This window comes from Gobius niger (genome assembly GCF_951799975.1).
Source record: "Gobius niger genome assembly, chromosome: 6".
NCBI lineage: Eukaryota > Metazoa > Chordata > Actinopteri > Gobiiformes > Gobiidae > Gobius > Gobius niger.
Window position 1 is genome coordinate 39,830,752 of NC_136857.1, and position 24,411 is coordinate 39,855,162.

General features: G+C 42.7%; 2 protein-coding genes across 2 annotated transcripts in view; both read right to left on the reverse strand.

Annotated features, from left to right (window-relative positions):
- Positions 1–1,723, reverse strand: part of LOC306964355 (NLR family CARD domain-containing protein 3-like) — a gene marked incomplete at its 3' end in the record, with an annotated part of 52,983 nt that extends 51,260 nt beyond the window's left edge. The window contains exon 1 of the mRNA XM_079558347.1: positions 1,704–1,723. The remainder of the gene's footprint in view (positions 1–1,703) is intronic.
- Positions 1–24,411, reverse strand: part of LOC306964895 (interferon-induced very large GTPase 1-like) — a 470,425-nt gene that overhangs the window by 371,959 nt on the left and 74,055 nt on the right. The window lies entirely within an intron of this gene.

Sequence of the window (24,411 nt, forward strand, 5' to 3'; positions counted from 1 at the left end):
CTCAGTTTAATTGTTGTATCAAATCCAGCCCGACACTTCAGCTCGGAGTCTGAGGTCTTCAGGTCAAAACCTGCTCATGGTTCCTCGGACCCTTTACAAAACCCGAGGAGGCGGGTCCTTCAAAGCCGTTAGGCCCCGTCTATGGAATGAACTTCCTCTGTCCTTGAGTTCCCTCGATTCTGTGGAGACTTTTAAAGAGCAACTTAAGACTCATCTGTTTAAAAAGGCTTTTGAATAGAGCTTCCTCTTTGAACACATATTTCTACCGTCTTTTACTGTTTGTTTTAGTTGCTGTCCACTGTAAAGCACTTTGTGACCTCTGTCTGTGAAAAGCGCTATAGAAATAAAGATTACTTACTTACTTACTGTTGTAACATAAAATTAAATATCTTCAATATAAAATAAGATTTTCTCATGAAACTGGCACAGTGTGTGTGGTTTGATGTGATACTATCAACTCTCAGGAAATTTCGGTCTTACAGGTTTGAAAATCAACAAAATATGTGAGTTTCATTAGTTGAAGAAACAAGATGGCTGCCGTAACTGAAACGACTGCTATTCAGTAAAATTGTAATATCTTCAAAATTATAGCAGATTTTCAGATAAAAATCTTACAGTATATAGAGTTAATCAACCTAAAGCTGTGTACAAAATGTTATCTTCATACATTAATGTATAAAGAAATCACATGAATCACATTTCATTTTATCTGACAGATAGTGCATGACTTAAGGTGCGACTTTTTGGTAAACATTCTCTTCTTATTTCTTCAATAAAAAACAAATGAAGGCGATACGCGATTGGCTTATTCATGAAATATGTTCCCAACATCTTATATTAAGATAAAAAACAAGGTTGCCAAACCCTAACATTCCGGAACCACAAAAGTGTTAACGGAGCCCTTTTTCAGATTGTTTTACTAGACAACATGGGAAATAATACAGCATAAGAATCCCAAATGTATCTATGAGCAATTCAAACAAAAATCTAGAGTCACATGGAAACACAACAAGTCAGGCAGGTCGAGTTCTCACACCAAGTCCAAAAAACAATTTCTTTCAACAAACTACAGCCTTCAGAGCCATGAAAGAATGGAATAAAGTGCCAGTAATGTTAAGTAACACAAACAAGCATCAGCATTGTAGAAACAAATAAAAATGCTCTTAGGAAGGTCGTATTTGATCTATGAAATAACATAATACATGTCAAACTTCTGTCAGTGTTTGTCTCGATGTTTGTGCTGAAGCTGTAACTGATCTGGACTAACATGGTCGTATTTCCTGCAGCTCTGATAGCGCATTTAGAGAGGCCAGTGAGTCGTTACAGTCTAACATGCTGGAGACAAATGCATGGATAAGTCTCTCCGAGTCTGGTTTGGGCTCTATGTTAGCAATGTTTTTTAGGTGGTAAAAAGCTGCTGATGTTATGGACTTAAAATGGGTAAAATTCAGCCCAATAAGTCCGTAATTACTCCAAGATTTCAAACCTCTCTGTGTTTTTGTGCCAAAGACAATGATCTCAGTGTTATCTGTATTTAACTGGAGGAAGTTGTTTTAACCACACACTGATCTGTTTGACACAATGACACAGTGAATCTACAGGCCCGTGTTCACCACTGTCAGAGACACAGATCTGAGCATCATCTGTGTAATTATAGAACACGTATTTACAGAGAATAAATAAATCATAAGGGCTGGACTCACCTGGACTCACGCTCACAGAAACACAGACCGAGTTTGTCTCTGCCTGAGCTGCAAAGGAAGTGCAGCTTCCTGTAAATCATGTGACCTCATCAGCCAATCACAGAGCAGTACAGTACAGTGCAAACTGAGGCCAGATTCTCACAGCTCAAAATAACTGAACTTTAGAGTCATTTTACTCGAGTAAACTGGTTTGTCACATGGTTAAACATTTATTAAGTCCAGACGCTGTAGGTGAAACAGGGGAAGAATGAAGAGATTTGAAGCTTTAGCTGAACATTACTGATATAAATAATAGTCAGTTTATGTTTTCATATAAAATCTGACATCTCTCAGTGTGTTACAGGAAAGTGACTGAGCCTCAGGGAAATTAAGGCTCAGAAAATAAACTCAGTCAATTCAGGTTTCAGCTTCTCATATGAATTCACTGATTTATGGGTTGAAGTCGAGACGCTGCAGGTGAAAACCTTGTATTTCTCACAGGGGTCAGTGATCTGTGTCTAGTTTCCTCCTTTAACGTCTCAGTTTAACGTCTCAGTTTAACGTCTCAGTTTAACGTCTCAGTTTAACGTCTCAGTTTAACGTCTCAGTTTAACGTCTCAGTTTAACTCTGTCAGAGTAAAACCAGCCCAAACTCTCTCTTTACGAGCTTTATTCTCAGATTTATCCAGGAAGTGACTCCAGGTATCGCCCCCTGGTCTTTCCTACGATTATTCATTCACAAATACTCACTCGTTTGGTATCCACGTGTAGCAGGAATGACGCTGTAATCCATATATGGTCATTTCCTGTGTTGGAGACAGCAGCAGCTAAAGACGGGAGGAACATACACGGGGCGTGTGCAGACAAAGAGACTTTAACATCTGCACTTTAATGATATCCATGTTTTTAATCATCTGCCACATTATATGTAAATATTATACAAATCGATATGAAAGTATGAAGTACTCAGGATACACTGCTCCAGGCTGGACAAAGGAACTGAATACATTTCAAAATACTTTTTCAGCAGTATTCACTCTGTAGATGAATATAATTACTGATTACTGATCAGGAGTTCATGAGGTTTAGATCAGACTGATTCTGATGCTGTTTCATTAAAGTCATATTCTTTATCACTATTATTATTATTTCATTTTTACAACTGTAGTTCATCCATCATGACTTGACCATCATGACCTTTTAAAGGAGCTCAGTCCAGAACAGGAGTTTTGCTCAGGCTTTGAGCTTGTGCAGGAACTCATTTACAGCTCTAATAATACACAGTTTCTAACTCACACTAAAGAATCTGGTTCAGTAAATCAGGAGTTTTTCTGACTGAAGCACAGAGCTGTGGCGCCCTCTGCTGGGATCCTCAGGAAGCGCTTAAGGCACCGGCCTTTAGGGTCCATAAGCCTCATTTGAAAGCTCAGACCTACAAAACTGATCCAAGCAAGTCTTTTCCCTCATGTTGTTGCCGCGTTGTCGTGACATTTTTTAAATCCACAAATACAGGAGAGTTTGAACCTCTTAACCGCCACCTGAACCAAGCTTATTTTGTCCTGTTCAGCTAAAAGCTTCTGGAAAATAGGGACGAAAATGTGGATGAAAACACAACAAGGCGAGAAAAACGACAGAACAGCAAAAAAGACATGAAAAAGTGATGAAAAAACAACAAAACACATTGACAAAAAAGACAATGTAAATATTGTGCAATTGTGTTTGTTTTATTGTCACATGATGTTAGTTAAATAAAGCAGAAAAAAAAATACAAAACAAAAAAAACAAATTAACAAAAAACACATAAATGCGGCGACAATGCAACAAAAAAACTCTGATCAGTTTTATAGGCCTTAGCTTTCAAATGTGGTGTTACTCTGTTGAGCTCCAGTCAAGCAGCTTTTAGATTTGTGTACAGCTGAACTGGAAAATGTGCTTGGTTAAGGCGGGGGGTAAAAGGCTAAACACTTAGGCTACGTCTGAAACCATCAAATTACAGCCTCTAATCACAAACACTAACTAACTCCTTAACCTTTCATGGGTCGACTGTTAGATCTGTGCAGTTAGTGAACTAGAGCTTCAGAGCTATTTTGAACAATCCGTCCGTCCTTAAACAAGGGAAAGAGAAGTGACATCACCAACAGCTGTTTTTCTTCTTCTTTAAAGTTATTGGTGGAGCAGGTCAAACAAAGGTGCATGTCGCCCCCTAGTGTCCAGTGTCCAACAACAACATAGTGTCCAAAGACATTTAAAGTGCAACTCAACGGGCGTGGCAGAGCCTTTCCCCACCCACAAACAAAAGTCAAAAAGTGCTGAGAAAGGGGTGGTCTCGGAGGCTTTGGGGGAGACGAGGGGGGTGAGTGTGTGGGCGGGGTCTGCTCTGTTGACAGTCTCAGACCACGCCCCTAGATCTGACAGGACTGACAGACGGCTGTTACCGCTGTCACCACTGTGCGCAAGGTTTATTGTTTCGTAGGAGAGTTGGTGCATTCTCATGACTTGTGATTGCTTGATGTAGCAACTAGTGATGCGGGTCAGGGTTTTTTCAACCCGCGGGTCCCGCATTTGGAGCAGGTTCTAACCCGACCCAGCCCGCCCCGCAACGTTGTTCTATTTTTACAACCCGCCCCGCCCCCGCAACCATTAAATATTACGCGTTACAGATATGATCCGTATGAACAGCACCGGCGTGTCATCGCGCGCTCTCGCTCTCTCCAAAGGGCAAGAGGGAGAGAGGAAGAGAGCAGAGGTCGGCCTAACGCGAAGTCACACACAGTCGCACATACGGTGGAAAACAGGAGACATGAGCTCCACAAAAGCGTTCTCTGGATCACAAGCTGCAAAACGCTGCTTGTTTTATGAAAATCCGACGTATATTTACGCCAAAAACCTGCTGTAAAGACGACGGTGGAACCTGCAACCCGCGCATCACTCGTAGCAACTATCCTACGAAAAAAAAAAAAAAGATCGCCTCTGGTAGATACTCGCTCGCTGTCAGTGACTGCGAACAGAGAGAGAGCATCGCACAGTAGCTTTTCTAAGGGATTTATTCCTCTACACCACCTCAGCCGAAGTGTGAGCATCGCAGGGGCGCCATCTACTGGTTTGACTCATGAGCTCAGGCGGTGTGTGCGCGACGCGTGTCCTGGTTGCTACGTGACGGAGGCGGAGGCGTGTGTGGGCGGGGACTCAGAGGCACAGAGGCAGAACCACGGGCAGAACTGATGACGTTTTGTGGACGCCGTGGACACACTCTCCTCCAACCACAAAATATCAAATGTAGTTGCTGCGTGAAACCAGTAGGGGCGCTAACCCTGCGGTTTTAGACACTAAAGTGAGATTTTGAACAAGTTTGCCCCAAATGTCAACATATTGACAGGGACATGTAGCTAACTCTATTCAACAACCATTTAGACCGTTTATCAGCAAAAAAAAAAGTGGATTTGGTGTTTAGTTACTCTTTAAGGAGAAAAACAATCCAGATGTTCCTTCACATTTCCCTTTAGTGTCATTTTATCTCAAAAGCTGTTTCATAAAGCTACAGCAGCAAATGATCCATGTGGCTTAAGTTTGTAATAACAAAAGCACAAACTGTCTTTATTTAATCCGTTTCCTGAGGCGGCTCTTTAACACTGACATGTGACTGAGCTGTGGGGACGACAACATGGATTTATCACTTTTATAAAGTTTGTGCTTGTGCAGAATCTTATCCTATTTTTTTTATTAAATGTGCTCCTGTCACAGTGGTTGCGCATGAATCACTCTGGGTGTGTTACTGATTAATAACTGTATAAGTTAAGAACTGTTATTGAGTTACTGCTGTGTTACATGTGCATTGACTAGCTACATGTGTTTAGCATGTTACATGTAAAATATACAGTTCGTAATGGCCCACATTTTTCTATATGTTATAGTTACCACATCACACACACTGAAAGCTTCACTAAAACAAGAAAAGCCAAGTGTCCGGAGTTTCCTTAATGGTTGGCTGTCTGGCAGCACACGTGACACGTGACTGACACGTGCCTGACACGTGTTGTGAGGACAGAGCAGCAGTGGTTCTACACCTTGAAGCCCCACCTGTGCATGCTGTGGTCGGGCCACACACCCTAATCCAAAAACTGTGACTACCACAAATATTGAAAGATAGGAATTATTTGTTTCAAACTTATGTTCAGAAATTGGCGTTTTCTGCATATATACTTCTCTTGAGGTCCTATATTATGAGTTTTAAGCATTGTTCACGACCTGACCTTCGGACCAGACAAAGCTGTGCGCCCCCCTTTATGTAGGGATCCAATGGTATTAGGGCGTAAACACAGAGATGTTTTTTTTAAGGATACCAATGCATTCTTATTGAGAGAAACTTTGACTTTATACAGCACAGCTATTCTTTGTGATACCTTTACTTTGACATTATCAATATGAGATTTCCATGTCAAGTGTTCATCAATCATGATACTTAGAAACTTAATCTCATGTGCCCTTTCAATTTCTAATCCGTTGATAAACAATAACGCTTCGACATATTTCCTTTTACTACAAAAGATCATAAACTTGGTTTTGCTAATATTCAGAGACAGTTTATTGACATTGAACCACCGCATAATTTTCTGGAATTCATTCTCTACGATTTGCAGGACATCTTTAATATTTTTTCCTGAATAAAATAAAGTGGTGTCATCAGCAAATAGAATGCACCTAAGTAACGGAGACACAAACACAATATCATTTACATATAGAAGAAAAAGTATAGGTCCTAGGACCGATCCTTGTGGTACTCCGCAAGTTATGTTACAATTTTTAGACTTTATGTTTTTAATTTCCACAAATTTACTTCTGTTTTTTAAGTCGCTGGTAACCCATTGGTGTGCCACACCTCTGATACCATAATTATATAATTTATGCCACAATATCTTGTGGTCCAGCGTATCAAATGCTTTTTGAAGATCTACAAAGATGCTTACTAAATAGTTCTTTTTGTCTATAGCATTGGCGATTTCCTCTGTTTGCTCCATAATTGCTGTAGCAGTTGACGGATTAGGACGAAACCCTTATTGGCTGTTACTTAAAGTCATAGATTCAGCTAGAAATGTATTCAGTCTTATTGCAAATAACTTCTCCAGAATTTTAGAGAACTGTGGAAGTAATGATATTGGTCTGTAATTAGAAAATTCAGATTTTTTTTGTGGAATTACTTTGGCTAATTTCATGCGGTCTGGAACTATCCCAGAAGTAAATGACAAATTACAGATATAAGTAAAAGGTTCAATAATAACATCTATAATTTGCTTTATCAACACCATATTCATATCCATATAATCATTTGATTTTTTACTGGCACACTTTTGGACAATTGTTAGTATGTTGCTCGCTTGTACACTTTCAACAAAAATACTTTTAACATTAATTATGTAATTCATTTACAATTTCAGTTTTATTGTAAATGTCAACATTATTCTTTGTAAAATAATTAGGACATTTTGTTTTTACCCTGCCTTTTTTTGCATGACAGTATTTATTATGCTCCATGTGTCTTTTGAACTATTTTTATGTTTGCCTAGCAATTTAGTGCAGTAATCCTTTTTGGCCTTCTTATGATTCCCACTAATTTGTTTTTTATATGTTTTATACCTATCTTCAGCATCTTTAGTTCTTGATCTTAGAAACAATCTATTCAAATAGTTTTTTTTCTTGCAGGCATTTTTCAGTCCGTTTGTCATCCATGGATTGTTAACAGTATTCTTCTTTATATGAGTGTTATTTTACCATTTTTATAATATAGATCAATTAATGTCATGAACGCTTCATAGGCAGTATTAACATTATCTGTGTACACTCTATCCCAACTCTGTTTCTTCAGATCTTCTCTCTATGGCCTTGCTAGATTTATCTCGAATGAATGTTGTAATTTCATCTTGTACAGTATCATAACCTTTTTTCTCATAAACCATAAATATAGGGAGATGATCACTCACATCTGTCATGAAGATACCACTCATTCATTTACCACGTACATTTATAAATATATTGTCAATGATAGTTGCACTATGTGTAGTCACCCTTGTTGGTTTAGTTATCATTGGGTATAGATCTGTGCTTTTCATGTCATTTCTAAATTCACTTGATGCTGTAGGGTTTCCCAGATCTATATTAAAGTCACCACATAAAATTAATGATTTGTTATTAATTTGTTCAAAAATATCAAGGATTTTGTCTGTAAATAATTCAGCACAAGACTCTGGTGCTCCCCTCCTGGAACCGCCACCTTAACGTGGTGGAGAGGTTTGAGCACCCGAATGATCCTGGAGCTCTGCTGTCGGGGGCTTCGTGCTCCCAGGGCAAACAGGTCCTAGGTGACGGGTCAGACAAAGAGCGGGTCAGAAGCCCCTTATGAGAGACCAACAGGCCCGGTTAGAACCATGAGGCCGTCCTTCTGTGGACCCACCACCAGCAGGAGGAGCCATAGGGGCTGGTGCAATGTGATTTGGGCAACTCCAACAGCTGCCCCCACGACCTGGCAATGGACAAGTGGAAGAAAATGGATGGATGGATGGATGAATGAAAGAAAGACCCTGGTGCTCTATACACACAACTGATCAACACATTTTTACCAATGTCATTTGTTATTTCTACAATAAGCATTTCCATCAAATTTTCCACAGCAATTGTTTTTTGTTCAAAACATTTACTTTTTATATGAGAGTCAATTTGGGCCACACCCCCTCCCTTTTTACTTAATCTGTTGACATAAAACATGTATCCTTCAATCTGGACGTCATTGATATCAGAGTCTTTCAACCAACTTTCAGTTATAGCAATCACTTTAAAGGTTTTATCTAACTGACAAAGTAGTTCTTTTATTTGTACAAAGTTACACTTTAAACTTCGACTATTAAAGAGTTTGATCGATAATGCTTCATTAAGCACCTTGCTGATTTCAACACTACATTGTTGTACAGTATAATAATTGCAGACATTTTCCTCAGGGGTTAGCAAATTTTGTTCATTATAATTTTCTAGATCATACATTTTATCATTGTTAGTGTCTACATGTGTGTCCATAGTTCAGTGTATGTCCAAGTGTGTCCACCCTGGTTTCTCCGTTGTCCGTCCGTTGTCAGGGGACTCCATCACTCCCGCTGTGGACGTCCAGTCCTAAACTTCTCTAGTTCCTTCATAGTCTTGATGACCTTCGCTGAACCATCTTGTTCCCTGATCCACACGTGTCCATGTCCCAGTGATTTTATTCTGTTTCCTTAGCATCATCGCCTCCCTTGCGATGCTTCCGTTCTTCTTCGTGAGATGTTCCTTTATGTACACGTTCGTTCCTTTCAGTTTTTTAGCTTGCATTAGCACATCGTTCCTATGCTTCCTGCTTATGAATCGAATCACTACAGCAGGTACAGAGTTCTCGGACTTACTGGGCAATGTGTGGCAAACAGATATTGCCTCTTTGCGAATGTTTATGTTGTTCCCGTTAAGGAATTCCACCACCTGTAGCTCCAGTGACTGCAGCTCTTCCCTCGGAGCGTCCTCCTCCGTCGTCTCCGCTTTAGCCGCCCTGGCGTAGGTACGGTGTCGAGTCCTGATCCCAGTAATCACCAGATCGTCCCTCCGTATATACTGCTCCAGTTCATCAATCCGCTGCTCCGGCGTAGAGATCCGTGTGTCTTTTTCTCTCATGATTTTCAATGTTGTCACTTCATCCACAAGTTTGAGCAGGCGCTCCTGTTGCGAAGTCACCTTTGCCAGCTCACTAGACATAAAGTTTAATGATTGCTTGATCTCCTCCATGTCGTCTGCCGCTGGCATGTTTTAGATTTGTGTTTAGTGTCCGGTTTGCCGAAATCTTTGCTCCAAACAGTTCGGGCTAGCAAGGGTTAACACCGGCGTTAGCCTGTACGTGGCTACGCGCATGCTAACAGCTCCGCAGCGTAATCCAGGCCATCACAGCTGGATATCTCGTGTCCCATTCAGCGTAGTCCGTAAGGTATTTCAATCAGTTTCTTTATCGATAAAAATCCAAACGTTTAGGCAAAAAATGGAACAAAACAGTGCTGCGTATCACCCCGGAACCGGAAGCATAGGAGCTGCATTAACTACGCAGGAAAATACAGCAACACCAATTTAACACATTTTGTAAGAGGGTCAGACTGTCTTCTTGGTTAGACTATAATTGTTTTTTTTTGTAAGACAGAAGGTTTGTTTACCTGCTTTACTAGTTTAGATTATATTTATGTGTGTATTTGATAGGGACAGAACAGGAAGCAGTGTTACAAATAAACAATGCCATGTTCATAGGCCATATAGCTGTAACCTTTATTTGTTGTTATACCATGGTCTGAGTGAATACTGGATTCTGATTGGCTGGTGCATTATTTTGGTTTATTATACGGCTCTTCACAGCGTAAGTAGAAGCTCCTTTGATTTGAATGGGATTTCCCAACGTTCTACCGGTCATTATTTTCTGATAAAGTACCTCTGAAAAAAATAATGACCGCTGCCAATGGCAACGGAGTTCGAAGTCTTTCATATCACTCCGCAAGTGGTCCGGTCAATTGTCCTAACTGAAAAAAATCAGCGACACACCGCGGTCGAAAAAATGAGTGACTTTGAAGTGAATGTTAATATTTATGGCGAGTACGGGGATTTTGAGCACTGGTGGGAGGCCGAATGCAACAATTCGCCGTCTCCAAAACATAAAAGAAGAAACCAAGAAGAACAGGAGGAGAAGACCAGTAAGCGACATAAACCTCTAACAGCTAACGAGATTAATGAAATCGAGGAAAACCGACACGAGAAAAGTACCAAAAACAGTGCAGTTTGGGCTATGAAAGTCTTCCGTGATTGGGTAAAAGAGACCCAAAACACGTCTGTTGCTGAAGATGCAGACGGGTTGAACAAATTATTAAGATCATTTTACCCATCCGTGCGAAACAGCGCCGGAGGTGTCTACTCTGTGGCGAGCTACACTGCTCTGCGTTGTGGAATAAGCCGCTATTACAGCCATTTTAACATCCTCAAAAACCCGCTATTCAATTCCAGCAACAATGTATACACGTCGGTCTTAAAGGCACATCGCAAGAGTGGCAAAGACACCAGCCAGCATCATACGCCCATCTCCAGCGCTGATTTAAAGAAGATCAAGGATTCAGGGGTCCTCTCTACAAGCACAGCCATCGGCCTTGTAAGAAAAGTATGGTTTGATGTCCAGTTACACCTTGCACGTAGAGGAAGGGAGGGGAACCGAGACCTAACACGGGAGTCTTTCTAATTAAAACGAGATGAAAATGGAAAAGAATATATCACATTATCCCACAATGCAGAAACGAAAAATCACAAAGATCCCAGGGATCCGATGCAACAGATGTATCGCGGGAGCATTTTTGCTGAGCCAACCAACCCAAATTGCCCAGTTTCAAGTTTTAAAAAGTATCTTACCCATTGCCCACCGGATGCCGCTCCCTTCTACCTACACCCTCTGAGAAAGCCACAGGATGCCCTCAACCAGCAGAACATCTGGTATTCCAGGGAGCCCATGGGACATAATGCTCCGGGACAAATGATGCCAAACATCAGCAAGGCAGCTGCACTTTCGACGCGCTACACCAACCACAGCCTGCGCAGTACAGCTGTGCAGCTACTATCAAAAGCCGGCCTGCAAACCAGGGAGATCATGACGGTTACCGGACACAGATGCGAGACCAGCCTGAAGAGCTACTGGGCTCCCACAACATCCGACCGGGAGAAGTGGAGCCAGATCCTTTCTGGTGAGTTGCTAAAGCTATTGCCTAATGCATTTTCCCGATCTAGCTAGCCTATTCAGCATGGTATATGCTCTGTTTCCAGATGCGCCTGCCACTATCTCTGTCCCTGTCCCTGCGAGAGAAGTTGGGGGAATCGCTCGTGAAGTTAGCGAGAGTGCGACTTTCACCATACCCCGAGATGCACCACCATTCCTCCTCTCCAACTGCACTTTCAATGGGAACGTCCAGTTTAACATCAATAAATAGCTAGCCTCGCTGCTACTAGCTACACTGCCTGGAATCACAACCAACGTTGCCAAGCAACGCGCAAACTTTTGGGAACTATTTTATGTGCCGCGGAAATCATTAAATAATCTTTTGGCCATCCTAAAAGTGCATGAAGTTTATGTTGTGTGTGTTTAGTTGGCAAATGGCCGTATAATAAACGGGATAATGTATAGAACGCTGGTCATTATTGGGAAAATAAGCACCGACAGGGCGAACTGGACTCCGACGCGAAGCGGAGGACTACTGTGCGGTCTTACATAACCGCACAGTAGTCCGGTAGTTAAATCACTGGGATATCACTCCGCTGTGGCGTCGCCATAGCAACGCCTGACACAGCTGAATCAGATAAAGGCGTAATTAGTGACTGACAGGAACGTATGAGATGGATTTAGTGCTAAATGTTTGTAGAGGAGAGTGAGCAGCTAGGTTAGCTACTGTTAATAACATATGAGCTTTACATTTCTATTGGAAACGGTTAAGGCTATTCATCATTTTCAGGCGTACATAAAATGATCCTGCATTGAAGCATCTTTGTCTGGATTAGTAAAGTCAAACATAAAAGTTTGAGTTGGGGGGGCCCAGGTGTGAGCGACTCCACCGCAGCTGTTTCCATAAACAGTTGAGCTGGTTGAGCTAGCTAGCTAGCTTCAGGTTAAACAGCGTAAAAGTGAAATAACTCCTGCCCACGAGTGGCGCATATCGGTGTTTCCTTCCAGGGAAAAGTGTTTCCGGGTTAGTCCTGTTGTGTTGTGATTCTGTGCTGATGTTGTGTCGTTGAGCCTGACTGAGATCCTCGTAATAGCTGCGGAGAATGACTCGCTCTGAGACCAGCCTTCAGTGACCGGCTAATAACCCACACAAAATAGTCCCGTAGTTTGGCAGATTTAGTGAGTTTAGTCAATGAAAAACACATTTATTATAAATGTTAGGTTTGTGGGACCCTGGTATAAGCGGATTAAACAACGAGGAGCCGCGTTAGACGTTATAATGCAGGAGGAACAACACTGTGTCGGGCGTTAGAACCGGCTAACGCACGACTCCTCGTTGTTTAATCCTTACTTAACTGGATGATTGTTAGGCTGTGGGTCGGACGGGTTACACTTAGAGATCTTTGTTTTTTTTATCTTTGTAATCTTCTGTGCTAACCAAGGACCAGACGGCAGGACAGTTTCAGCATACTTTATTTCACGTAGTTCAACTCAACCGGCGCTCACGCGCTCTCTCTAAACTCTCTCTCTCTAGGCTGAACCATGGCAATGTGGAACCAACAATGGGACACAGCAGGGTTAGAAGAAAGACGTAATATACAAAATATAAACTAAATAATTATAAAACAAAGCACAACATAAATACCCAAAATAATAATGGTGATCCTGTGAGCTGCACATTTTTCAATCATCAATGTAGTGAGGTTGGGAGCGAGGCTGTTGATGCATTTGAAAACAAACTTCACAAAAGAGTAATTCTTAATATGGCCGGATTACAAACAAGGACCGTGACGTCGCCCGGCATGGCGCAGCCGGGGCCCCACGCTGGAGCCAGACCTGGGGTTGGGGCCCGAACGCGAGCGTCTGGTGGCCGGGCCTCTGCCCACGGGCCCGGCCGGGCACAGCCCGAAAGACGACCTGGGCCCGCCCTCCTGTGGACTCACCACCCGCAGAGGGATCCATAGGGGTCAGGTGCCTCGACGACCTGGTCCACATGCACAGCTTCTGGCGTTCGGGACATGGAACATCACTTCGCTGGGGGGGAGGAGCCTGAGCTTGTGTGGGAGGTTGTGCTGGGGGGGAGGAGCCTGAACTCGTGCTGGAGGTTATGTTTGGGGGAGGAGCCTGAGCTTGTGTGGGAGGTTGTGCTGGGGGGAGGAGCCTGAGCTTGTGCGGATCCCAACTCCTGGAGAGAGGCTGGACTCTCCATGTTTCTGGAGTTGCCCGCGGGGAGAGGCGGCGGGCTGGGGTGGGTTTGCTCATATCCCCCCAGCTCAGCCGTCACGTGTTGGAGTTCACCCCGGTGGACGAGAGGGTCGCGTCCCTACGCCTCCGGGTCGGGGACAGGTCTCTCACCGTTGTTTCGGCCTACGGGCCCAACATCGGTGCAGAGTACCCGGCCTTCTTGGAGTCCCTGGGAGGGGTACTAGATAGTGCTCCGACTGGGGACTCCATTGTTCTGCTGGGGGACTTCAACGCCCACGTGGGTAACGACAGTGAGACCTGGGAGGGAGTGATTGGGAAGAACGGCCTCCCCGATCTGATTACATTCTTTACATTACATTTACAGATCTTTAGCTGCTCTTCTGAGGGGAATTACAGTCAGGCCCAAAGTTCAGATGGTTGGGTCCAGATGTTATTGGTGTGTCAGTCTGGATCCAGACAGAGGTCCCCTAATCCAAGACCTCTGTTTTAGAGGATTATAACATCAATACTGACATTTAGTGTGACAAAGAGCTGCAGTAGCACTTTATAAAGCTGTGGTTTCGGAGTAAACTCCGCTTAACACACTCAATTGAAAACTGCATTGACCTCTTGTCCCACGAGGGACTAATTAATATCAATAACGGGGGACGAAAACGCAATAATCCACGTAGCAAATGAATGAACCGACACACAAGTATCAAGAATCAGGAAATAGTGCTCTGCAAGCTCTAATTTTGGGTGGGGTCCGCGAGAGAGAATATTGAAATATGGCTCAGTGGCGCCCCCTCAAACAGGCAGTTTACATTGAGTCAGTGAGAACCCGGTCGCAATAAACGTCATCGTACAAAAGTGACATTGGCCAGGGACATAGACCACGTCAGGACATGTAAAAACATATATTTTGGCCCCGCCCTAAATGCTACAGGAAGTCGGCCATCTCGGCCTGAACCTCAAACCTTCAAAATTGTACCTCTTGAACTTTTTACCCCTGATCTCCAAGTTTTCAATCGAAAGCCTCAAATTTTGGCCAAAATGTCCCAAATCCATGTGGCTTTCAAAATCATCATTTACATTTTTAACACATTATTGTACGTGGTCATGACATGACACTCAGAGGCCATTTTCAACAAAATTCAAATGGCCAGATCTTGTGGTGGCGCACGGAGGGGCGCAGGCTCTTGGCAGATTTTTTTTTTTTTTTTTTTTTTTTTTTATTTACTTATTTATGCACCAAGTGTCAGGTATTTACAGTGAGTACATAAATTTATAATAATGAAAATAATAAAAATAATTACAGTAATAGTAGTATTGGTGGAGATTACAGTGATAAAATAGTTATGAAACGAACAGACAGACAGAAGAAACACATAACAAAAAAAACAAAAACAAAACAAAAACAAAAAAAACACCAAAAAAAGGGGAAGAGAGAGAAAAGGAAAAAAATATATATAATAAATAATAATAAAAAAAAAAAATATATATATATATATATATATGCATACACACATATACATATACATATATACATACATACATATACAAAATAATGTGTGTGTGTGCGTGTGTGCGTGTGTGTGTGTGTGTCTGTAGATGAGAGAGTGATTGAGTGGTTAAAGTGCAACTAAACGGGCGTGGCAGAGCCTTTCCCCACCCACAAACTAAAGTCAAAAAGTGCTGAGAAAGGGGTGGTCTCGGAGGCTTTGGGGGAGACGAGGGGGGTGAGTGTGTGGGCGGGGTCTGCTCTGTTGACAGTCTCAGACCACGCCCCTCGATCTGACAGGACTGACAGACGGCTGTTACCGCTGTCACCACTGTGCGCAAGGTTTATTTTTTCGTAGGAGAGTTGGTACATTCTCATGACTTGTGATTGCTTGATGTAGCAACTATGATGCGGGTCAGGGTTTTTTTCAACCCGCGGGTCCCGCATTTGGAGCAGGTTCTAACCCGACCCAGCCCGCCCCGCAACGTTGTTCTATTTTTACAGCCCGCCCCGCCCCCGCAACCATTAAATATTACGCGTTACAAATATGATCCGTATGAACAGCACCGGCGTGTCATCGCGCGCTCTCTCTCTCTCTCCCTCCGAAGAGCGCTGGGCAAGAGGGAGAGCGGAAGAGCAGAGGTCGGCCTAACGCGAAGTCACACACAGTCGCACATACGGTGGAAAATGTGAAAGATGTAAGAGTGTTGTTGGTGAAGATGTGTCTGAGGTGAGTTATGCCCTTTTCTGCCCATGTGAGGAAATGTAGAGGTTTCTTATTACTTGTAAATGCAGGATTATTCCAGATTGGTGTATGGTTTGGTCGAGTGAGTGGTATGTTTGATAACTGATGGAATTTCCACCAGGCTGTCAGAGCTCCGGCTATTGTTGGTGCTTTGAAGAGTGGGTTTTTCTTTATTGATTGATTCAAGAATGGTAGATCTGATATTAGAATTTTATTACATAATGATTGTTCCGTGTCTATCCAGGTTTGGTCGGATGGGCTTGAATAGATCCATTTGTGAATAAACTGTAGATGATTAGCTAATGAGTAGTGATAGGAGTTTGGCGCGTTGAGGCCGCCTTGTAGTTTGGGTTTCTGTAGTGTTGCGAGTTTGATTCAAGGGGGTTTATTTTTCCAGTAGAACTTGTTGGTGGCTGAATCAAGGGATTTGAACCAGGCAGAGGTGGGTTGGACTGGGGTCATTGAGAGAAGGTAGTTGACTTTAGGGAGGATTGACATTTTGACTATGGAAATTCGGCCTGTAATTGAGATGGGGAGATTCATCCAGCGTTGTAAGTCATCTTCTATTTGTTTAAGTAATGGGGAAAAATTGAGAGTGAACAGCTCTGACAGCCTGGAGGAAATCTTTATTCCTAGGTAAGTGATATATGGTTAGTGCAGAGTGAGACTGTTTGGCTGCAAGGGTAATATTGAGGATTTATTCCAGTTAATTGAGTACTGTGAGAGTTTAGAGAATGATTCTATGAGTCTTATAGTGTGATGTAGTGATGATGGGTGGTCTTGCAGAAACAAGAGAACATCGTCTGCATAGAGGCTGATTTTGTGTTCATTGTTTTGTATGTGGATTCCTTTGATTTGGTTGTTTTGACGTATTGCTGCGGCGAGTGGTTCGATGAAGACTAAAAACAGTAATGGTGAGAGTGGGCATCGCTGGCGGTTCCCACGGTGTAAGGTAAAGGGCCGTGATATAAGACCATTTGTGACAACTGTGGCAGTAGGTGATGTGTAGAGAATTCTTATCCAATCAATGAATGACTCCCCGAAGCCAAACCTCCCCAGAGCAGCAAACAGGAAGGTCCAGTCGACTCTGTCAAATGCCTTTTCCGCATCTAAGGATGCTATAATAGTTTTTTCTTGATTTAATGATGACCAGTGAAGAAGATTAAATAGTCTGCGGGTGTTGGTGGATGCATATCTTCCTTTAACGAAACCTGTTTGATTATTATATTACTTATTTCACTTTCCAAGTCATCTGTAGGATTTGTCATGTTTATTTGCTCGTCTTTTTATTTCTTGTTCTAAATTGCGTTCCAGTTCTTTTTCTTTTCGAGATTTATGGACGGAGAAAGCAATGATGCGACCAGTTAGGACCGGCTTTCCTGTCTGCCACAAGAGAGAAGGTGATGACCCCGGGGAGTCATTCAATTCGACAAAGGATGCCCACTCTTTCCTGATGAAGCTGTCAAAGTTTGGGTCTGATAGAAGCGATGTATTAAAACTCCATCTTGTGGTCTGTTTAGGTTGGTCTGAATTATTCCAAGTAATTGATATAGGACTGTGGTCACTAATGGTGATGGCATGAATATGTTGTTCAGATATTTGGGACATAATTGAATTACTATTAAGAATTAAGTCAATACGAGAGTATGAGTGGTGAACAGATGAGTAGAAAGTATATTGCTTCTTTGTAGGGTTCTGGAGTCGCCAACTGTCGCCAAGGCCAAACTCTTTAATGAGCTGTTCGAGTGTTTCAGTGGATTGCCAACTACGGATGTTTTTTGTGTTTGATTTATCTATTGTAGGGTCAAGTACTGTGTTGAAGTCACCAGCTAGTATAACAGGACAGTTGGTAAAATTTTGGAGAAGGGAGAACAAATTGTGGAAAAAGGTTGGGTCATCTGTGTTGGGGCCGTACACATTACCAATTGTAATGGGGTTGTTGTTGATGGAGATATTGATAATAATATATCGTCCTTCTGGGTCTACTATGGTGGAATTGTGAACAAATTGGACATTTCTGCTTATTAATATACATACGCCTCTCTGTTTAGTGTTGTAGTGAGCTGAAAACAGGTGACAGTATTGTGTTGATTTAATGTTACTGTATGTTGAATTTGTTGCATGTGTTTCCTGAAGTAGGCAGATGTCTGCTTTGAGTTTGAATAATTGGTCAAGTACTTTGTGTTTTTTCTTTTGATTACCAAGTCCTCGAACGTTCCATGACACTAACTTAAGCATAGTCATATTAACTGTACATTGGTGAAATAGTAAAACTGTTTTTCAGTGAATTTTTGTGTGATCGGAAGGTGAGTGTGGGTGGGTGTGTGTGTGTGTGTGTGTGTGTGTGTGTGTGTGTGTGTGTGTGTGTGTGTGTGTGTGTGTGTGTGTGTGTGTGTGTGTGCATTGATGTGTCTGCAGGCATGCCTATGACGAAGAAGGGGTGGGAAAAAGGTGTGTGTGAGAAACATGGGGAAGGCCCCCAAAAAAACAAAAAAAACAACAAAAAAACAAAAAAAAACAAATGAAAAATAAAATAAAACTACTGTACAGAACTATGCTTTAGTAGTCCAGAGTCCAATGTGGAGTGAGGGTTAGCTAGCGTAAACCGTCGAGACCCCCCCCCCCCCCCCCCCCCATCCAAGCTGCTAATATTTGCACCAGGAGAGAGACCAAAATGATCAAATAATACAGATAGAATAAGCAAAATCATGGATGTGAAGTTGGAAAGAAGAGCATTGTTTAGAAAGTAATGGGAGAGAAAAAAAAGATAATAAAATAAAATAAAAATAATAATAAATCTGATCAAAAATATATGTTTGAGACCTGCTGTCGCTCTGATGACGTCATCTTTGTGAGTCAGTGTTTACGTCGTTTGCAGCATGGTTTGCTGCGCCGCTGTTTCTGCTCTCCGAGCTTCGTCGCCGCCGCTAAGCCAGTAAGTTATTTTTGAGTTACGGTAGAGTATACCGTTGATATAGAGTTTGTCGACCTATAGTCTGGCTTTATTTCCAGCGGTTCTTGCCTCGGCAAACACCGAGTGGAGTAGTTTGCGCCTTCGCATGATCTCCGGAGGAAACTGATCACTCCGGGCAAGCCTCGTCCCCTTGAGCTCTCTTGCTTTCCCCATGATCACGGTCTTGTGCCTGCGGTCCAGGAGTTTGGCCACGATGGGACGACCTCGGGATGCTCCTTCGCGTTCCTGGCCCAGGCAATGCGCTCTTGCCAGCTGGATCTGCTGCACTTCGTTTTCTTCCATCTTGAGGTGGGATACGAGAAAAGACTTCACTATTTTCTCCGTCATCTGGTAAGTCTCTTTTTGTTGTTCAGGCAGTCCATGTACGATGAAGTTGTCTCGCATGCTTCTGCATTGCAAATCGAGAATGTGGCTTTGAGCATTTCTTGAGTCCTCTTGAAGTTTTCCTGTCTGGGTTCGGAGATTGTTAACTTCCACGCGCAGTGACGCATTGTCCTGTTGAAGGACTTCAACCAAAGCTACGTGGTAGTCCAGTGACTTTTTTAGGTCATCGACATCTTCTTTGAGCTTTACCAGAAGATCCAGTTTTTTAAGTTGTTGTTGCATAGCCTCCATCGATTCTCGCATTTGTCGCATTTCCGTGTACATTGGAGTGTCTGCGTCAGTGTCGCTCGAGCTGAGCTCCTCTCGGCCGCGTTTGAAGTCAGATTGCTGTGTCATCTCGTAAAGTGCATCAATATATGACTCTAAGTCGTTGAAAGTCTTTCCGGGAGATACCAGTTTGTTTTAATTGTCTGTTTATTGTATAGGTACCCGGTTTTGGCAGCGTTTTAGGGGGGGATTCTGAGTTACATGTCACTCATCGGTCCGACCTGCCGCCATCCGCTCACATCAATCACTGCAGATTATTTTCCAACTGGCGGAGCTATATGTGCTATTTGCCTCCGCCGACTGCTCTGATGGGAACGCTGACATTCATTTCTTCATTTACATTGCGATGCCTTGTGTTCTTCCTCACTTTCTCACAGGTCAAACTAAAAACTTCATTTACTCCATTGTGAGCAAAACAATGTTCACGTCTCGAGAGAGAAAGAGCTACAGCATCCACTGTGGCGCAGATCGGCCCGCGCTTGGCGTGAACACAAAACAAATGCATATGTTCACCCCCCACTCCCCTCCTAACTGCGGAGTCGATCTGGTTGGAGGAAAATGTGTGTCTTCACCCACTAAGTATGGAGTGGCAAGATCACAAAGTGCACTCCTACTCAGAGCAAAATGTTACGCTATATGTTATGTTTGAGACACAAGATTGGGCCCAAAGCCTCATATCTTTCACAGACTTTGTCGGATTGGAACGGACCCAATCCGGCGTGTGTGCACATTCCCGACCTGAACCTAACCCATCCGCCTGTGCGCTCAGCTCCGCTCCCCCCGACTCCGAACGGCTACGACATCAACGCCCACTGTCTCCGCTTCAGTCCGCCCCGGTCCTCTCCGCCAGTGCTCCAGCTCCACGAGGAGCACGCGCACAAAGCAACGACTTTGAGAAATAAAACTCCCAATAAAATAATAAACAACTATTTATGAGCATGCGAGCTATGCAGCGGTGAGGCATGAAGCCTGTGTCTCCCTCATGCGCGAGGGAGAGAGAGGCAGGAAAAAAAGTTACGTGAACGAAAGCAACAGAAGCTTAATCGGGTCGTGTGATTGTTTTTGTGATAACAAACTCCCCAGAGGGAATTATCGAGGTCACTTAGTGACATTTTCGGTAAAATAAAGTCCGCTCGGAGGGAATTTACTCTGAAAATACGGATACTGTTGACGTTCTATATCCAGTTTGGTGCGGTCTGAACTGTGGAGCTTGATCCGGCCGGAGCTGACGGGGCGCAGACGGACCTGAAAATCGAGTTGATCCGGATTTTTACCGCGGAGAGGCGACGTAGGCCCCTCGGAGCAGAGTGGACGATGTGGAATGTTTCTGAACATTCAACATAGCAATGCATTTGCTGCGGAGGTCGGGGCGGAGTGGAACAGGGCGAGCTCGGAGAATGTGGAATCTGGAGGTAATGGTGTGCAAATGCAGTCGCTATCGCCAAATATGCCTTGAAATGGCTTGTAAGTGGCTTGTAAGTGGCCCGCCCATCCTCCGTTTAAAAACACAGAAGCCAACATGCTGCCAGGCTGAGTTTCTCCTAAAATTTTTCAGTTTCCTTTATTTCCCCCTTTATTCACAAAAGCCACAGTTTTAGACTCGTACGTATTAATACTACCCCTCTGTCACCAAAAGAAGTTTTAATTTGGACGTTTTTGCCTCCAAACTCAGCTTTTTCTGGACTGTACAATCACAGGAAGTTCAGTTAGGGTGTTTCCTTTCCGTCTCCCTGTGTGTTCCTCGTACCATATGGGTCTCACCAAAATATTGCTTCATATATCAAGGGTGCTTCTTCCACTCATCCATGAAGGCCAGATTTGTGTGGATACGACTTATAGTTGTCCCATGTACAGTTTCCCCCAGCTCAGCGGCAGGACTTCACAGCTCCTCCAGAGTTATCTTGGGGCACTTGGTTGTATTTCTGACCAGTGTCTCCTTGTTCAGTTTGTTAGTTTAGGTGAACAGCCGTGTCTTGGTAAGTCTGCAGTGGTGCTTTACTCTTTCCATTTCTGAATGATGGATTGAACAGTTGCTCCGGGAGATGTTTAAATCTTGGGAAATCTTTGTTTAACTTAAGGCTGCTTTAAACTTCTCCACAGCTTTATCCCTGACCTCTCTGGTGCTCCTGGACCTTCATAATGTTGTTTAGTGACCAATACACTCCGACCACAGCTCTGAGGGCCTAAAAAAACAGCTGAAATTATACTGAGAGTAGATTACACACAGGTGCCTCTATTTAACCGTTAGGCCAAGGTGTGAACATTCTGGAGTCATTAGGAATGTTTTAAAGGCAATTTAATGCACTCAGAAAATGCTGTATGAATACTTATGCACGCCCCACTTTTCACTTTTCTATTTTTTGAAACACAACAGAATCATGTATCATTTTGCTTTCACTTCACAGTTGTCTGTTGCTTGTGTGTGAACGTTCAGTAAAAAAATTAAAATACTTTAGGTAAACATGACAAAATGTGCAAAAGTTTAAGGTGTATGAATACTTTCGAGAGGCACTTTATTTGGAAATAGCCCAAGCAGACACTGGAGATAGAAGTCATCTCAAAGATAAGGCTTTTATTGCCATTGTTCCTAGTTACAAAGCAGTAAAACCAGCTGGTGACTTCAGAGAAAGAGAAGAAGTGAAGTCCAGACCTCTGTTGACAGTCGCCTTTTATCCTCGTCTTGCACTTCTCTGCGTAGAGAGGGGGACTGCCTATCTGTGAGTCAGTTGTTTGTGTCTATGTGTTTGTATATTATCTGTACTTCTCGTTATGTTCAGAATGATTATGGTGTGGACCATTGTCTCTCAGCTAATCTCAGTGACATGGTCTTCTTGTTTTGTAGCGTGTGAGCAAAGCATGAGTCAGAGGCCTGTTCAGATTTTGTTATAATCCTTACAATCCCGCTGTTACTTACTCACTAAGAGAAAGTATAATAGATTCTAAAACAAAACAAATCTAAAATAGCACTTCATTCTAAACTAACTAAATAGAACATTTCAGCTTGTGTGGTGTGTGACCCTATGTGTAGTGACATTCCACCTTCACCTCCATATCTGGGCGGGGCTTTAACGTGACGCTTTACCCTGTAAACCAGCTCTGCCGCCCTTTCAGTTCCTCGCACATTGTCCATCTCCCCATCTGACTCCTCCAGGGTTTCGAGCCTAATGACTAGGATTATAACTTTGTACTGACAATGCTGACCTTGATATCTACTTTTCATAGTCTATTCTAATTTTTTATATTCCTGCCCCTGAAGATTTTTGCTCGTACATATTGGACTAAAGATTCCTCCTATTCTACTATTTAACTGTTTGCACATACACATCTATTTGGCACACTCTGAGTGATCTTGCTGAAGCCGATTGTAACAAGTGAATTTGTCTGTTGTGAGATCAATAAAGGATAATAATAATAATAATAATAATAATAATAATAATAATAATAATAATAATAATAATAATAATAATAATAATAATAATAATAATAATAATAATAATAATAATAATAATAATAATAATAATAATAATAATAATAATTGCCTCACACCCAGCCTGGCCTCACTCTTGCGCCGGCGAGAAAAGAGAAAGCATTATTAAAGTGTCAAAGCCATATTTGAAGTGGCACCTCCTACACCAAAGACCAGCGCACAATCACTGAGCTGTAACTCCATATTAATGTGGGCCTGATGTGGGCTACTCTTCTTTAAATTACCGGTCAGAAATTCGTTCCCAGCACACCACTGGAGGAGAGTGGTCAAGTCAGGTCATGTGTCCCCCCATACATTTTTTTCAATTGTTTTCGACATTGTCCCCAGTGTCGCCTCAGTTGTTTCCCTACTATCCCACAATTTCTTTGTCTTTAGTTTGCATATTCTGGAAGCGTTCTTTCCACGTTTTTCAAGTGGGGGGGGGACATAGGCATTGATTGTTATATCCATTTGGTGGCAAGTCCAAAAAAAAAAAAAGCCTTAAGGTCAGAATTGATCCAGCAGTCACATGGTGGGGAAACCAACACTAGCTATGACACTACAGGGGGACAGCAAATACCAGCCGACCTGAAAAAATATCTTATGAAATGGTCTGCGCTCATGTGTTTTAAACTTGGACAGTGGCCCATGTAAAAGGAGAATGCATTAGAAAAGTGTCATGGCTGTGTGTGGACTAGCTCCCTCCTTCACCACAGACGACCACACTATCACTGAGCTATAAGTCCACACAAACATGGGTCTGTCGAGGGTGAGGTTTCTCTAATTTGACGGGCCGAAATTAGGTCCCAGCCCCCACTGGAGGGTGTTTTTTTCCCTGTTTTTAATGAGGGTGGAATCATAGGCAGTGATTCATGTTCTTCCCAGCAAATGCAGAGTCCAAAAGAAACAAAAGAGGAAAGAAAAAAGACATGTTTGTGATCGATTCAGCAACCTTACGGATGGGATCCCAGCACTCAGACTCTGTGACCATGATGGCCGATTTTGCATTAATCTTATGAAAGACCGCAGTTGTGTATTTGCAAAAAATGGGATTATAGTTTGGGCAATAATATATTGAATCATTTTGTAATTAGAGTAAATTCCCCTGGTTGCCCAAAGATTTGTTGAGAGGTGCTCCCTCGATATGTGAAGCAATAATTTGGTGAGACCCATATAGCACGAGGAAAACACAGAGAGGCGGACAGGAAACAGCCTAACTGAACTTCCTGTGATTGTACAGTCCAGAAAAAGCTGAATTTGCAGCCAAAAACGTCCATAGTAAAACTAATTTCTGTGACAGAGGGTTAGAATGAGTCCATACGAGTCTAAAACTGTAGCTTCTGTGAATAAAGGGGGAAATTTAGAAAATTGACGAATTTCAAGAGAAACTCTGACAGAGTCCAAGATGCTGCCAGGCAAAGAACTCTGGCTATTTTCACGGAGGATGGGTGGGCCACTTACAAGCC